The 14,771-nt window shown below is 38.9% G+C and overlaps 1 protein-coding gene and 1 long non-coding RNA gene across 33 annotated transcripts in view; one reads left to right on the plus strand and one right to left on the minus strand.

Annotated features, from left to right (window-relative positions):
* Window positions 1-14,771, minus strand: part of KCNMA1 (potassium calcium-activated channel subfamily M alpha 1) — a 936,156-nt gene that overhangs the window by 429,331 nt on the left and 492,054 nt on the right. The window lies entirely within an intron of this gene.
* The window catches only part of LOC103097359 (uncharacterized), a 51,942-nt gene continuing 46,393 nt past the window's right edge, over window positions 9,223-14,771 (plus strand). Inside the window, exons 1-2 of the long non-coding RNA XR_460139.3 lie at window positions 9,223-9,317; window positions 11,715-11,783. This is a non-coding gene — a long non-coding RNA (uncharacterized LOC103097359). The remainder of the gene's footprint in view (window positions 9,318-11,714; window positions 11,784-14,771) is intronic.

A 14,771-nucleotide genomic window follows, 5' to 3' on the forward strand; every position in this document is an offset into this window, starting at 1 on the left:
CTCTCTCTCTCTCTCTCTCTCTCTCTCTCTCTCTCTCTCTCTCTCTCTCTCTCTCTCTCTCTCTCTCTCTCCCTCCCTCCCTCCCTCCCTCCATCTCTCTCTTTCTGTTTCTATTGTTGTCTGTGTCTCTCTCTCTGGCTCTGGCTCTCTCTCCTTCATTCCTTCCTTCCATCTTTCTCTCTCTCTCTCTCTCTCTATATATATATATATATATATATATATATATATATATATATATATGTATGTATGTATTGTAGACAATAAATAATATTTATATAATCTCCTTGAGGGCAGGGACTATTTTTTCCTTTTTTAATATATCTCCATCTCCATCATTTCATAGTGCTTGGCATATATTATAGCTAAGTGTTTAATTTGTACTTGTTGATTTTAATCTCACAGAAACTCTGAGATAGATACTACAGATATTAGACCCATTTTATAAATCAGAAAAGTAAGGTTCAAGGAAAGAAAGGGATTTGTCCCAAGGTCACATGTCTAGTAAGTGTCAGAGGCAAGAGTTGAACCCAAGACTTTCTGTTTCTACTTCTATCACTTCAACACAATTCTTCTATCTTTCAAAGACTCTGATGTTAAACAGGTAATGAATAAATTTTCTGTATCTTAGTGAGAAAAATGGAGAGGGGCAAGTGGTATCATCTGCTCTATATGAATAAAGAAACTAATTTTCAGAGAGCTGGACAAACTTGCCCTGAGACATGGGAGAGCAGCGGCTTCCAGTAAAATGTTCTTTCCACTGGCTTATTTATTTTTCTTTACAAAACTTGAGTGACAGTCTAAGTCCTTAATGGAAAAAGAGAGGTGCTGGCCTTACTATGTTCCTGTAATATCTAAGGGTGGACTTCTCCAGAGGTGTGTTTGGGAGGTTCAAAGCTCTATTAATAGTCACAAGCATTACCCAAATGTCTCCTTCATTCTTTTCCTGGTGTCCAACCTGAGTATCTAAATGTTAGGAATGGGCCGCCTGCAGGTCATTAAGCACTTCATTAAGCTGAGATCTAAGTTAATTTGATTGCACAATTATAAACAGTCCCTGGCTGGAGATTGTCTCATTTGTCTGCTTGCAAAAGGGGCAATATGTCCTAATAAGACACTGTAGCTGGTATTTAATTTTCCCCTCCCCTTCTTACTCTAGACTTGTCTCTCAGTGGAAATCTCTGAGCTTCCTGGTCATGACCTCATCAACCCTCTCAACATGCCTGTTAAATTGTGATGAGAAAATGGATCTCTATCCTTTTCCTTTATCTCAAGGACTAGATGGGAGGGAGAGAGAGTGACACAGAGGGAGAGAGGGAAATGAGAAAGAGAGAGAGAGAGAGAGAGAGAGAGAGAGAGAGAGAGAGAGAGAGAGAGAGAGAGAGAGAGAGAGAGAGAGAGAGAGAGAGAGAGAGAGAGAGAGAGAGAGAGAGAGAGAGAGAGAGAGAGAGAGAGAGAGAGAGAGAGAGAAGAGACAAAGACAGAGAGAGGAAAGAGGAGGAGGAGAAGGACAAGGACAAAGAGGAGGAGGAGGAGAAGGACAAGGACAAGGACAAGAAGGAGGAGAAGGAGAAGGAGAAGAAGGAGAAGGAGAAGAAGGAGAAGGAGAAGAAGGAGAAGAAGGAGGAGAAGGAGGAGAAGGAGGAGGAGAAGAAGAAGGAGAAGGAGAAGGAAAAGGAGAAGCAGCAGAAGCAGAAGGAGAAGCAGCAGAAGCAGAAGGAGAAGCAGCAGCAGCAGCAGCAGCAGCAGCAGCAGCAGCAGCAGAAGAAGAAGAAGAAGAAGAAGAAGAAGAAGAAGAAGAAGAAGAAGAAGAAGAAGAAGAAGAAGAAGAAGAAGAAGAAGAAGAAGAAGAAGAAGTAGTAGTAGTAGTAGTAGTGTGGTGGTGGTGTTAGGGGTTCAACAAGTTGGGAAAGAGTATCCTTTCTCTTCGGGATACCTAACTGAGACAGGTTAAGCTCATTTATCAGGCACTTTGGGGTCATATACGTGATATTTTATGAACTTTGAAACACCAAATCACAGTTTTAAAGCTAGGAGGGAACTCATTAGGAATGTAGCATAACCCCCCTGCTTCAAGATGAGGAAAAAGAAGCCCAGAGAAGTTCTTTCTTGCCCTAAGATAGACAGGTGCTAAGAAACAAGGTCAACTTTTCAACTGTTAAATTGTGATGAAAAAAATGGATCTCTATCCTTTTTCTCAAAGGTTAGATGGGAGGGAGGGAGAGAGAGTAAAAGAGAAGGGGAGAGAGAAGAGAGAGAGAGAGAGAGAGAGAGAGAGAGAGAGAGAGAGAGAGAGAGTGAAAGAGAGATCCAAATTCAATGTTGTTTGTACTGAACCATAATTCTTGTCTTCTTTCCCTAATGTTAAGACTGTGACAATGTTGGGAATATTCATGGTCATTATTCACTATATAATGTAAAATATACCCTAATGGAAATAAGAATGGCATTCAAGGCCTCCTGCAATCTGCCACCAAGCTAATGACTAACTCTATGACTCAAGAGTTACTCATAATGTCTCAGCTTCAGTTTTATCATCTATAGAATAAGGGAACCACTCTACATGACCTCTAAGATCTTTCTAACTCTAAATTTAGCATCCCAATCATAACTTTCCAACTTTATATACCATGTCTGCTTCACTTACACCTCTTCTTGTGGTCATCTAAACTCTGACCCTTTCACTTCTTTCTATATACATGCCCCTGTCCCACCCGCATCTTTGATCATATTAACAACCTTCCCTAAAATGTCCACAACCATCCACTTCACAATGGTAAGTGCACTCTTCCTTCAAGGCTTCTCATGTACCAGTTCCTCCCTAAAACTTTTCCAAAATTCTCTGAATCATAGAAATCAGTGAATTCAGGCTACTTTGTGTCATAGGATCATTGTTTCTGAACCAGAAGAGACCTTAGAGGTCATCAGGACCAAGTTATTCATTTTACACACAAGGAAAGAGAAACCCATTGAAGTTAACTGACTTGCACATGGATACACAAATAGCTAAAAGGATATCTAGGAGCCCAATGGATTGAGACAGGAATCAGAAAGAATAATCTTCCTGAGTTCAAATCTGGCCTTGGACACTTCCTAGCTATGTGACCCTGGGCATGTCACTTAACAGTTTGTCTCAGTTTTCACATTTGTAAAATGAGCTGGAGAAGGAAATGTCAGACTGCTCCAGTATCTTTGTCAAGAAAACCCCAAATGGGGTTATAAAAGGTTGAAAATGACTTAATAACACAAATACTAAGCATGAGAGATAGGATTTGAATCCAGATCTTTCTGACTCTAACTCCAGCATGTGTTCCACTACACTATGCCCTCTCTCACATCCACAGCACTCATTTAGTTATTAATCATGTAGTATTTTGTGCCATGTTGGCACTTCCATACAGGTTTGCTTTTTTCTTTCAAACTATAATCATTATGGAGGCAGAAGCACATCTTTTGCCCCACTGGATTTCCCCACAGTGCTTAATCAATCAATTAATAAGTATTTATTAAGAAAGGCACTATAGCAAAACAGGTGGTACATTTGTCTGAAAGCCAAGAAGCCCTGGTTCCAAGACCCACTTCTGTCACTGACTGACTGTGTGACCTGGGACAGTCATTTTTAGACTATAAAAGGTAGATGCAGTAGGGGACTTGCCCATGCCCAGAGCATCTCAGATGTTCTTCACCAGGTGGAAGAAGCAGGGGATGCTGCTTCTGAGAGCACTGAGACACTGTGGGGTAGAAGTGTTTTGGAGAGACTCTGGAGCATGCATAATCATTCTATGGTGGGTTCTGGATTGATGATGACATGGTGGACAGCAGTCAAGTTGATTGGTTATGGAACCAATTACGGTTGTGGTTATGGAATGGATTTGGCAGTGCTTTCTAAAGGAATTCATTAGCTGCTTTTCTGCTGAATCTCTCCTCTTGGTTTTACTCCTTCACTGATGATATCTGGTGAGATATCACATTGCAAAGAGCCCTTGAGCCTGTCCCCTCCAAGGTCAGAATGGGCCCATGAATCCCCACCTCTGTTCTTTGCCTTCTTTGATGATTATTCTTTGCTTTTATGTGAAGGAGATTAAACTGGAGGCTCCAATCTTGAGATTTTCAAAGGGTCAGAACAAACCTCTAGAAGTCCAGGATGTCATGTGTATGATAGGTTTTATAGTTAGTCCAATATAAATGTCCCAAGAATAATTGAGGACCAAACCCAGCAGTTTCTAAAAGGATAGTAGACACTTAATAAATGCTTGTTGGGGCATCTAGGTGGCTCATCAGATAGAGAGCCAAATCTAAAATGGGGAGCCTCCCCTAGATTTGTGATCCTGGGTAAGTCACTTAACTCTGTTTGCCTAACCCTTGCCCGTATGTCTTAGACTTGTTACTAGGACAGAAAGGGTTTTTAATTGATTGGTGAATGAAGACTCCTCTGGCAGGGATGAGGCCAGTTAGGTGATATAGTGAAGAGTACAAGGTCATGTGGAAATTGAATACTGACTATCCTGTGACTCAACTCTGAAAATTCCTTTCTATTCAATTATGGGTCTAGTCTAATTTCTTTCTTGTAAAAAAAAAATAAACACTTTTTCAATTATGAGAATTGTGAGAAAAAAATGTACTGTATTGTTTGAACCTAGCCGTGCATGGCTCAGAAACTAGAATATGTCTAGCTGCTCCTTAGAGATTTTTAACTAAAAGTTCAGGTTATGTTGACCAGAAACCCAGTCAGATCCAAAGAATGAAGCAAGGAGTTTTCTCACTATTGTATATCTCAATGTGTCATATCTGAAAACTGGTGCCATACTGGTAAATTAATTATTGTTTCTGTGTTTCTTCCTTGAACCCAGACACTAGGGGGTGTGGGACACCTTTTTTTCCAGTTTCAGGGAATTAAGCCTGCTCCCTCTTTCCCTCTCAAGTTGTAGTCTCTAATCTTTTCTCCAATTAGAAACTGTATGATCTATTTTCATAAACTGGTTAATGGTTTTCTTTTAATTAATTGGTCTCATGTAATTAATTGACTATTCTATTTTTAATTCAATTAATTAATAATTATTCATATTTGATTAATTAATTAATACATAAAAATCTATCTCATTCTATATATTCAGGGTCTTTGGACCAACTGAGGAGTTCACTGGTCTGTTTATTATGCCTGTTTTGCCAATAAGTCTTATAGTTCAGATTGTTTCCTTAGTTATAATTAATTATCCATCACAGTCAGGAATATTTAAGCTCAATTCTATCCTCAGACATTTCCTAGCTATGTGATCTTGGGCAAGACAATCCTTGTTGTCTCAATTTCCTCATCTATAAAATGGGGATAATAATAGCACTAAAAAACAAAAAAAAATTACTATAAGGATCAAATGAGATACTAATTGTCAAGGGCTTAGCACAGTGCCTGGCACATAGTAAGAACTACATCCATATTAACCATCATTGTGGTGGCAGCAATTTTTTTTTAATCTGGATGCATGCTTGGTAGGACCAAGCTTGGTAGGCTATGTAGAAACTGTGAGCTTTCTTCCTCCAGAAACTGAGGGAGTCCAGGAAAGCATATGGCCCTAATACATTGGAGGAAAATATCTGTAATTTTGTTGCTGTCTCATCTTTGAAGTAGATATCCCATTGTAGGAGTTCAGGATAAGTCATTAAATAGATGTGGGGCACTAGTCTGGCACCTAAGCGTGAGGCATTCTTCCTACGGCATTGGTGACCAGAGTCTCCTGCCTCCTCAGGGGTACCCCAGAATTCCGACGGGAAGATGCAGCAGCCTGACTTGGGGGCTCTGGGGTAGAGCTTATTAGTTTCCCAGAGAAGATAATGACTTAATGTCAGCAGAGAGTTTCCTTACCTCGGGGTTCCCTCCACTCACAGGTCCAGCCCCTGCCTTATTTAGCACTCCCAGGAGGCAGGCACCGAGCCAAACACAATTCCTTGCACCGTGACAGGTGCCCAAGAAATGTTAGTTGATTAAGTTTTCCAGCAAATCATACGGACAGCAATGAGCCTCGCCTGAGAATTTCCTTCCCACCAGTTCTTTATCCTCCCCAAATGCCTCTCGGTGAATTGTATTCTTCTTCCATTCCCTGACAGACAGACAAGGTCACCTGGCCTGAAGGAGATTAAATGTCATTTCACAAAGCGATGCCAGCCATTGTTCTCTGTTCCGACCAATCAGTCCGTCAACAAGGATTGGGGGAAAATACGACACCCTGAAGTATTTCCTAGGTGCCAGGCATTGTCCTAAGACCTGAGGATACAAAGGAGAACAGGGCGCCTGCGATGGAGAGGAAACAGCCCAGCAGCTTTCTGTTTTCACAAAGCCCCTTTTCTCTGAGAGCAAACCCACCGGTCCATTCCTTCCGCCTCACCTTCCCACATCTCGCCATCTCTGAGGTGCTCCCATTTCGGAGCTGCCAGTAACTCCTGCCTGGGTAGCCACTGTCCTGGCTCCTCCGTACCAATTAAACTGTCACAGTCTGCTGGTTCACAGACAGGTGAAGGCAAGAAGGGAGTGCTAGAGGATGGGTGCACTGAATGGGAACTAAGCCTTTCCTCGTAGATGCCCTTTTGTTCCCTAATTAGACAAAGAATTGGACTGAACAGCCTGCAAAGGCTCCATGGTTTAAAGGGTGGCATAAATCCTACCTCACTGCTGTAGACAAAGTGGGTATGGTTGGAGGTTAGAAATGAGATAGAGCCTTGATAGTATCCTCTTCTGCAGTACTGAGCATGGGCAGCAACTGAGGGGTGCCTGCCCTGCTCACCATGATTTTATCCCCAGTCTGAGTCTGAGTGCATGGTGCAAAATGGCTCTTTCTTCAGCAATTGTGCTGCTCTGTGGGTTTTATTTGTCCTGGGTCTGCTTGTGAGCAGGACAAGAGTAGGGTCCATCCCTAGGCAGGACCTACAGACTTGACTGGCAAAGAACAAGCGGTGAAAGAATAACTTTCATAAAAAACAAACAAGTCAGGCAAAAAGCACTCAACACATTATAAGATCCAGTTCAAGTGTGAAGAGTTGACTGCAACCTGCTTAGGGAGGAGATGGGTCTTCCCAGACTTCTAAAGATTGGAGGTTGGTAGAAGACTTTAGAAGGATCAGCGGGAGCAGTTAGGTAGCACAGTGGATAGAACAGCAGGTCTGGAGTTGGGAGGAGCTGGATTCAAATCTGACCTCAGGTACTTCCTAGCTGTGTGACTGGACAAGTCACTTAATCCAGGTTGCCTAGCTATTGTTGGTATTCTATCTTGGAACTTTTAAATTTTTTTAAATTTTATTTTTGAATGACTCTAGTAATCAGTTTATTACACAGATTAATCATTCTTGAATGTACAAGCTGGTCCAGAAGAGCAATTGGGTCTTTAAATGTACTCAAGTATTTCTGTCAAATGAATTTTTACCCCTAAATCCGGATAGACCTAAGCAGTTAAAACACATGAGAAAAATTAAGAGCTATTAGCTATGTATTAAATGAGAAACCACATACAAATCAAAAGCTATTGGAGGGGAGAAGGGAGTGATGCAGAACAGCTAGGAAAAACAAAAACAAAAACACCAATCACTTTATGTACTAATAGCTCCAATCCATTTAAATGTTGACCAGAAGATTAAGATTAAAAAAAAAAAAGGATCAGTGATTTAACAAACTTGCCTGGCAAAAAGCATTCAACAAATTATAAAATCAAGTTGAAATGTGAACAGTTCATTGGATTCAGCTTTGGGAGATTAGACTTTCCAGTTTTCTAAAGCTTGGTGGGAGATTTAAGAAGGCCCATTGGCTTTGGGAAAGAGGATAGAGGAATGTCTGGGAATCTCTTCAGAAAAGACAATTTATTAGGGCACGGGGGAGATTTCCTACATAAGTAAGGAGTACATCTCTTAGCAAGGTTAGGTCTAGATTCTAATTACGTGAAAAAGGTTGGGAAAGACACTATAGTGACAGTCAGTCAACAAGTATATATTGAGGGTTTGTTATATATTAAGTGGTAAAAGGTTCTCAGATAAAAATGATAAAAAGAGACCTGAATGTGAATTCTGACTCATATTTGTTACCTATAAATGCAATCTCCAAAATTCAATTTCCTCATAGCAAAATAGCAATATTACATAAAGTGCTTTGTAAATTTTACAGCACCATTTAAATACTAGCCATAAATATTATCCAGAGTAGATAAAAGATATTAGGGAAGATGTTATTTCTTAGGAGAAATGGTAGGATTATGATTGGATTTAAGACATGATCTCGAATTCATTTCCCCAGTCTGACTGCTAATAACCATTTCCCTTCCAGGATCTAATTTCACAGAGAGTATTCTAGCTTTGGAAGCCAAGGAACACCTCAATGGTCAAGCTCAGGAATGCCTCTTCTTCTGAAAGCCCATCCAGTGGTCTCTCAAAGCCAAGGGTTCTTTATTGTCTAGATGGGACAGCTTAGACAAATAATGAGATTGGAGATGACTCAGTGCTCAGACTTTTGTGCTTAGGCATCACCAAGTTGTTCTACCTTGCACAGAGTTTGTGTTTATTATATGGCTTCAGTGGTTACATGTTTCTTGGCACACAATTTTTCAACATACATGATTTCTAACAGGTAATTGGATGTGTCACATCAATTTCTTTTTTTTTTTAAAAACCCTTACCTTCTGTCTTGGAGTCAATACTGTGTATTGGCTCCAAGGCAGAAGAGTGGTAAGGGCTAGGCAATGGGGGTCAAGTGACTTGCCCAGGGTCACACAGCTAGGAAGTGGCTGAGGCCAGATTTGAACCTAGGACCTCCCATCTCTAGGACTGGCTCTTAATCCACTGAGCTACCCAGCTGCCCCCTGTCACATCAATTTCTAACAGATTATTTAATTAGCATTTTTATGATCATTTTGGATACCATGTTGTCACAACAAAGAAATACATGATAGAGATGAATGACATAGGCAGGGTGCTCCAGAGATTAATTCCCCCTGACCTGTTGAATGACCAGCTAGGAGAATCATTGTGGCTTTTGATCAGCTTTCACAATCAATCATAATTTCTTAGGAGATGGGTAACAAAACATTTTGCAGCTAGGTACAGGGTTAATGGGTAACTTTAAGGCAGACCAGAATCAGATATCTTTCTAATTTCTAAGTTGAATTTTTCTTTATGTTTCACTCAGGCCTTGGTGATGTTGCCTAGTTATCATACACAAACAGATACAGTGAAATGTGTCAGCAGTTTCTGTTTTAGAGGAGTGATTGATGTACCTGTTGTGCTTGGCTTGCAAAGGACGTGGGGCCACTGAATGTACCGCTGCTAAGAGAGAGAAAGGAGAGGGGGTGGGTTTTAATTCTGTGAATATGATTTTGGGGATAATAATCTGGGAGGGTTAAAGTGGGACATATGTGTGTTAACCCTGTAAGTATTTACTCTTATATTATTTCTCCTGTCATGGGGAAAGAACAATAATCATAACAATTCCGTTAGTAAAGGAAGTTAGTGGAAGAAGTCACACAGAGGGGAATGAGTGGGGGCCTCATCTTTTCTAAAGGCTGCTCTGCAGCCTTCATTTCCCAGACTATGACTGTCAGACAGTGAGGGTTTGATGGCTCTCCACATTCTTCTATGAGTTAGAGACCTGCAAAATCTTCTGTAGAATTTACTATTGCTAAGATGGCTCTTTGGGGTCTAGATAGAGTGATGATATGAGAAGATGATCAGTTAACATGTCATCTCATTTCCATTGGAATCCATCCATTGTGTCAAATTCTCTCATTTGCTAAGCCCCCACCCATATATCACTCACATAAATTCCCCTGCAACCCAGCAAACATGCTGGAATTTGCTGGACCCCACTACCCACCCTATATCTTTTTTAACAAGCTGTGAGTTGGAAGGAATTAATGGGGCTATATGGCTTCCTCTAGCTGATCTCAATTATTAATGCTGCCCTTTACAGCCCATGCCTTGTTAGTCAGGTTCCCACTCTCAAGAAGGAGAAAGCTTTCATGCCTACTCCTCCCACTTCTTCCTGCTAATAAAATAAAATAAAATAAAAACATACCAGGTAGACTGGCATGAGGATATTTAAGTTCTCTCTACCTCTTTCCTGCAACCCATACCCACACTCTTTCTACAGGACACCCAGAAATCTTAGAATTAAAGCTTCCTTTGAGAACTGGGGAGAACCAGGACAGAAATCTGTTTCATTGAAAATGGAACAGAGCTCTCTTTCTCATCCATCGTACCCATCTTTCTAGAATTCTAGCATCTCAACCCTGGAAAGGCCATACATTCTTATCCCTACCTGATAATAAGACCTCCATATGATGTCTAACAAATGGTCATAGGAGACTTGGATCTGGAAGGTAATTAAGAAACCAGCTAGTTCAAGGCTTCTTAACCATTTTTGGTGTGTGTATGTTGTTGGTGTGTGTGATGGATCCATAGGAAAGTTTGATGGAGTCTAAGAACCTCTTCTCAAAAGCATGTTTTTAACTGCATAAAGTAAAATACATAGGATTATAGAGGAAACTAATTATATTTAAATAACATTATCAAAACCTATTTTTAAGTTCACAAACCCCAGTTTAAGAATTCTTGATCTAGTCTAACTCCCTCATTTTACCAATGAAGAAATTAAAGAAGAGCCAGCCTTTGCTTAGAGACTTCCAATGATGAGGAACTTATTGCTTCCCAAGGCAACCTAGTCTATTTTTGGACAATTCTCACTTTAATAATAATAATTATTATTATTATCACTAGTAGTTATATAGTTATAGTAGTTATATAGTTATATATATTTGAGGTTTACAAAGTACTTTACAAATATTTTATTTGAGTCTTATTATAATAACCTGGAAAGTAATTGCTGTTATTATTCCCATTTTGCGATTGCAATTGAGGCAGGAAGTGATTACATGACTCGACCACTGTCATAAGCTAATAGATTTCCAAGGAGGAACTTGAATTCAAATCTTCTTGACTTTGAGTCCAGTAATCTATCCACTGTGCCATCTAGCTGCCTAAGGAAGTTCCTTCTTACATTATGCTGAAATCTGTATCTTTGCTACTTCCATCTGTGGCTCCTATCTGTACTCTGAACCTAAACAAATAAGTCTAATCTCTCTTCCTGGTGATCACCTTTCAGATACTCCAAGAGAGTTTTAATGTCTCTTCCCCCCTCCTCACCAAGTCTTTCCTTCAGAAAGCTAGACATTCCCTGTTGCCATTTTTGGTTATCTGATACAGGATCTCAAACCAGAATGCAGCACTGTAATACTCTCGTGAATAAACATTCCCCCTCGACCATACAGTCTGAGTCACTTTTATAGTGGGAGAAGCTCAGTAAACATCGTTACTATTTGCTTCTTTCCACCTTGAGCTCACTTTGGAAAGAAAAGGTCACACATAAGGAGGGAGCAGGTGGAAGGCTATTTGGAACAACCCAATCACTAAACAACACGATCCCCTTTTCTAAGGTTTAGCTGTTTATTTTCAAAGTATGTGAATACACTTAATGCTTGACTATCAGTTGATCCTATTAATTCATCTAAAAGGGAAGTGTTCTCAGAGGATCTTAGAGAACCATTAGATCAGGAATTCTTAACCTGGGGCCCATCAAAATAGTTCTTAAAAAAATATTTTGATAACTGGTTTCTAATATAATGAGTTTCCTTTGTAATTTTATGCATTTTGTTATACATTGAAAAAACTTTTTTTTTTTTACTAAAAAGGTCTAGACTTCACCAAATAATCAAAGGGATCCATGATGAGAAAAAAAATCCTACCCTGTCATTTTACAGGTAAGAAAACAACAACCCAGAGAGGTTAACTGTGTTAATTCCCCAATATTACATAGCTAATAATTGGTAGAGAAGGTATCAAACCTCAGATTTTCTCCTATGTCATATCTGGAAAATAGGAAGTTATCGTGATTTTAGCCAGGAGGAAAGGGAAGGAGCAGTGTGATTATATATATAATCACTACATTAAAGTCATATTTTTTAATGTTATGGTAAAATTATGGTAAAAGGAGAAGCTAGAAATTGCTAGAAATTTACATATGTCAAATGTATGGATTTATACAAATATAATGTATAGATTTGCTTGGTTTTTTAGCAAAATAGAATCTATATTCTAATGAATAATAAAATAATAACAACTATTATAACTAGATGTCTTGTGGCTGGAGTTCTATGTTGGCAGAACAGATAGACTTGGGCTGCTTTTAAAAAAAATTGGAAAATTTAAGGAGGATAGGCTGACTTCCATTTATGTTCTGGAAAATAGGTCCATGTGACTTACCAACTATGTTTAAAAAGCTCTCACAGTTCCTAAACAATGGCGTCTTTGTTTATGAGCTTCTAACTCCAACATTTTCACGAACAGAGTTATTTGCAACTTTCAAGTCTACAAGGTATTGAGGATGATTTACTCCCATGATAGTCAATGTTTACCTTGAGTAAAGTAGAGGCAGTTATTAAGCATGTAAATATATTAAGCCCAAACTCCACTTAAAATGAGATGACATGACATGGTCAGAGACCTGTGCATATTTTTCTCTGCTTATGGAAATATTACTGACAGTTCATGCTCTATAGTACTTTAGGGTTGATAAAGTATTTTTTTTTGTTTTTTGTTTTTTTCTTAAACCCTCACCTTCCATCTTGGAGTCAATACTGTGTATTGGCTCCAAGGCAGAAGAGTGGTCAGGGCTAGGCAATGGGGGTCAAGTGACTTGCCCAGGGTCACACAACTGGGAAGTGTCTGAGACCAGATTTGAACCTAGGACCTCCCATCTCTAGGTAAAGTGTTTTCTTTAGAGGTAATTCAAATAAGATTATTATCACAGATGAGAAAACTGAAGCTCAGAATCTTAACATATTTGACCAAAGTCAGATGGATAAGAAGTAGAACTCAAAGTGGGAATCAAAACACAGGTCTTTTAACTATGAGTTGCTAGGCTTTTTGTTTTGTTTGTTTGTTTGTTTTTCTGAACTACTTCTTTAGGATAAGGAGGTTTAAGAATTAGAATAATAGAAACTTGAGGATGGAAAAGACCTCAGAGGATAGCATATATCTAAAGTTCATATCCCTTGAAAATTGATCATCCATGGGGCAGCTGGGTAGCGCACTGGATTGAGAGCCAGTATTGATTCCAAGATGAAAGATAAAAGGAAAGAAAGAAAGAAAGAAAGAAAGAAAGAAAGAAAGAAAGAAAGAAAGAAAGAAAGAAAGAAAGAAAGAAAGAAAGAAAGAAAGAAAGAAAGAAAGAAAGAAAGAAAGAAAGAAAGAAAGAAAGAAAGAAAGAAAGAAAGAAAGAAAGAAAGAAAGAAAGAAGGAAAGAAGGAAAGAAGGAAAGAAGGAAAGAAGGAAAGAAGGAAAGAAGGAAAGAAGGAAAGAAGGAAAGAAGGAAAGAAGGAAAGAAGGAAAGAAGGAAAGAAGGAAAGAAGGAAAGAAGGAAAGAAGGAAAGAAGGAAAGAAAGAAAGAAAGAAAGAAAGAAAGAAAGAAAGAAAGAAAGAAAGAAAGAAAGAAAGAAAGAAAGAAAGAAAGAAAGAAAGAAAGAAAGAAAGAAAGAAAGAAAGAAAGAAAGAAAGAAAGAAAGAAGGAAGGAAGGAAAGAAAGAAGGAAAGAAGGAAGGAAAGAAGGAAGGAAGGAAGGAAGGAAGGAAGGAAGGAAGGAAGGAAGGAAGGAAGGAAGGAAGGAAGGAAGGAAGGAAGGAAGGAAGGAAGGAAGGAAGGAAGGAAGGAAGGAAGGAAGGAAGGAAGGAAATTTGTCATCCAGTTTATGGTGGAAGATTTCAAAATATGGGGAACTCATTATTTCTTGAGTTAACCCACTTTTGAATAATGTCAATGTATTAAAAATTTCTTTATAGTATATTCAAATCATCTTCTCAATAACTTCCCTTCATTGATCAGTCTCTCTTCTGGGTCCAAACAAAATAAATATCATCCCTCTTCCACATGGCAAACTTTCAAATATTTAAAAAAGAGTTATCAAGTTCTCCTTAAGCACTTCTTCTGTGGATTAAATATCCTCTGCTTCTTCCATCAATCTATATATATCTTAGTTTAAGTCCCCTCACCATCTATAGCCAGCAAAGTAGTCCAAAGATAGCCCAGTGGTGGGCCTGAAGTTAGAAAGATTCCTCTTCCCGAGTTCAAATCTGGCCTCAGAAAGTTACTAGCTATGTGAGCCTGAGGAAGTTACTTAACCTTATTTGCTTACATTTCATCATCTGTCAAAATTAGCTGGAGAAGGAAATGGCAAACCACTCTAGTATCTTTGTCAAGAAAACCCCACATAGGTTCACAAAGAGTCAGTCATACTGAAAAACAAGTCAACAACATTGATAACACCATCTATAGGTGCCATTTTGTAAATGTGATTTCTGTTTTTTATTTTATTTAATAACAATTTTCAACATGTGTTTTCTGAAATTATAAGATCCATACCGTCTCCCTCACTCCATTCTCTTCCCCCTTCCTGTGATGGTGAGCGATTTGATCTAGGTTATACATGTAGGCTCATCCAAAACATTTTTTTCCATAAACCACTGGTCACTGTTGTGAAAGTTAAAACACAAAATACTAAATAAAAACGCAAATACAATAAAGTGAAAAATAGTATGCTTTGATCTGAATTTAGACTCCAACAATTCTTGTTTGGAGGTGGATAGCATTCTTTGAAATAAATCCTTCAGAATTGTCCTGGATCATTGTATTGCTGGTTAAAGCTGTCTTTCAAATCTGATTATCATTACAATATTATTGTTACTGTGTACAGT

The sequence above is a fragment of the Monodelphis domestica genome, chromosome 1 (genome assembly GCF_027887165.1).
Source record: "Monodelphis domestica isolate mMonDom1 chromosome 1, mMonDom1.pri, whole genome shotgun sequence".
NCBI classification, from domain to species: Eukaryota; Metazoa; Chordata; class Mammalia; order Didelphimorphia; family Didelphidae; genus Monodelphis; species Monodelphis domestica.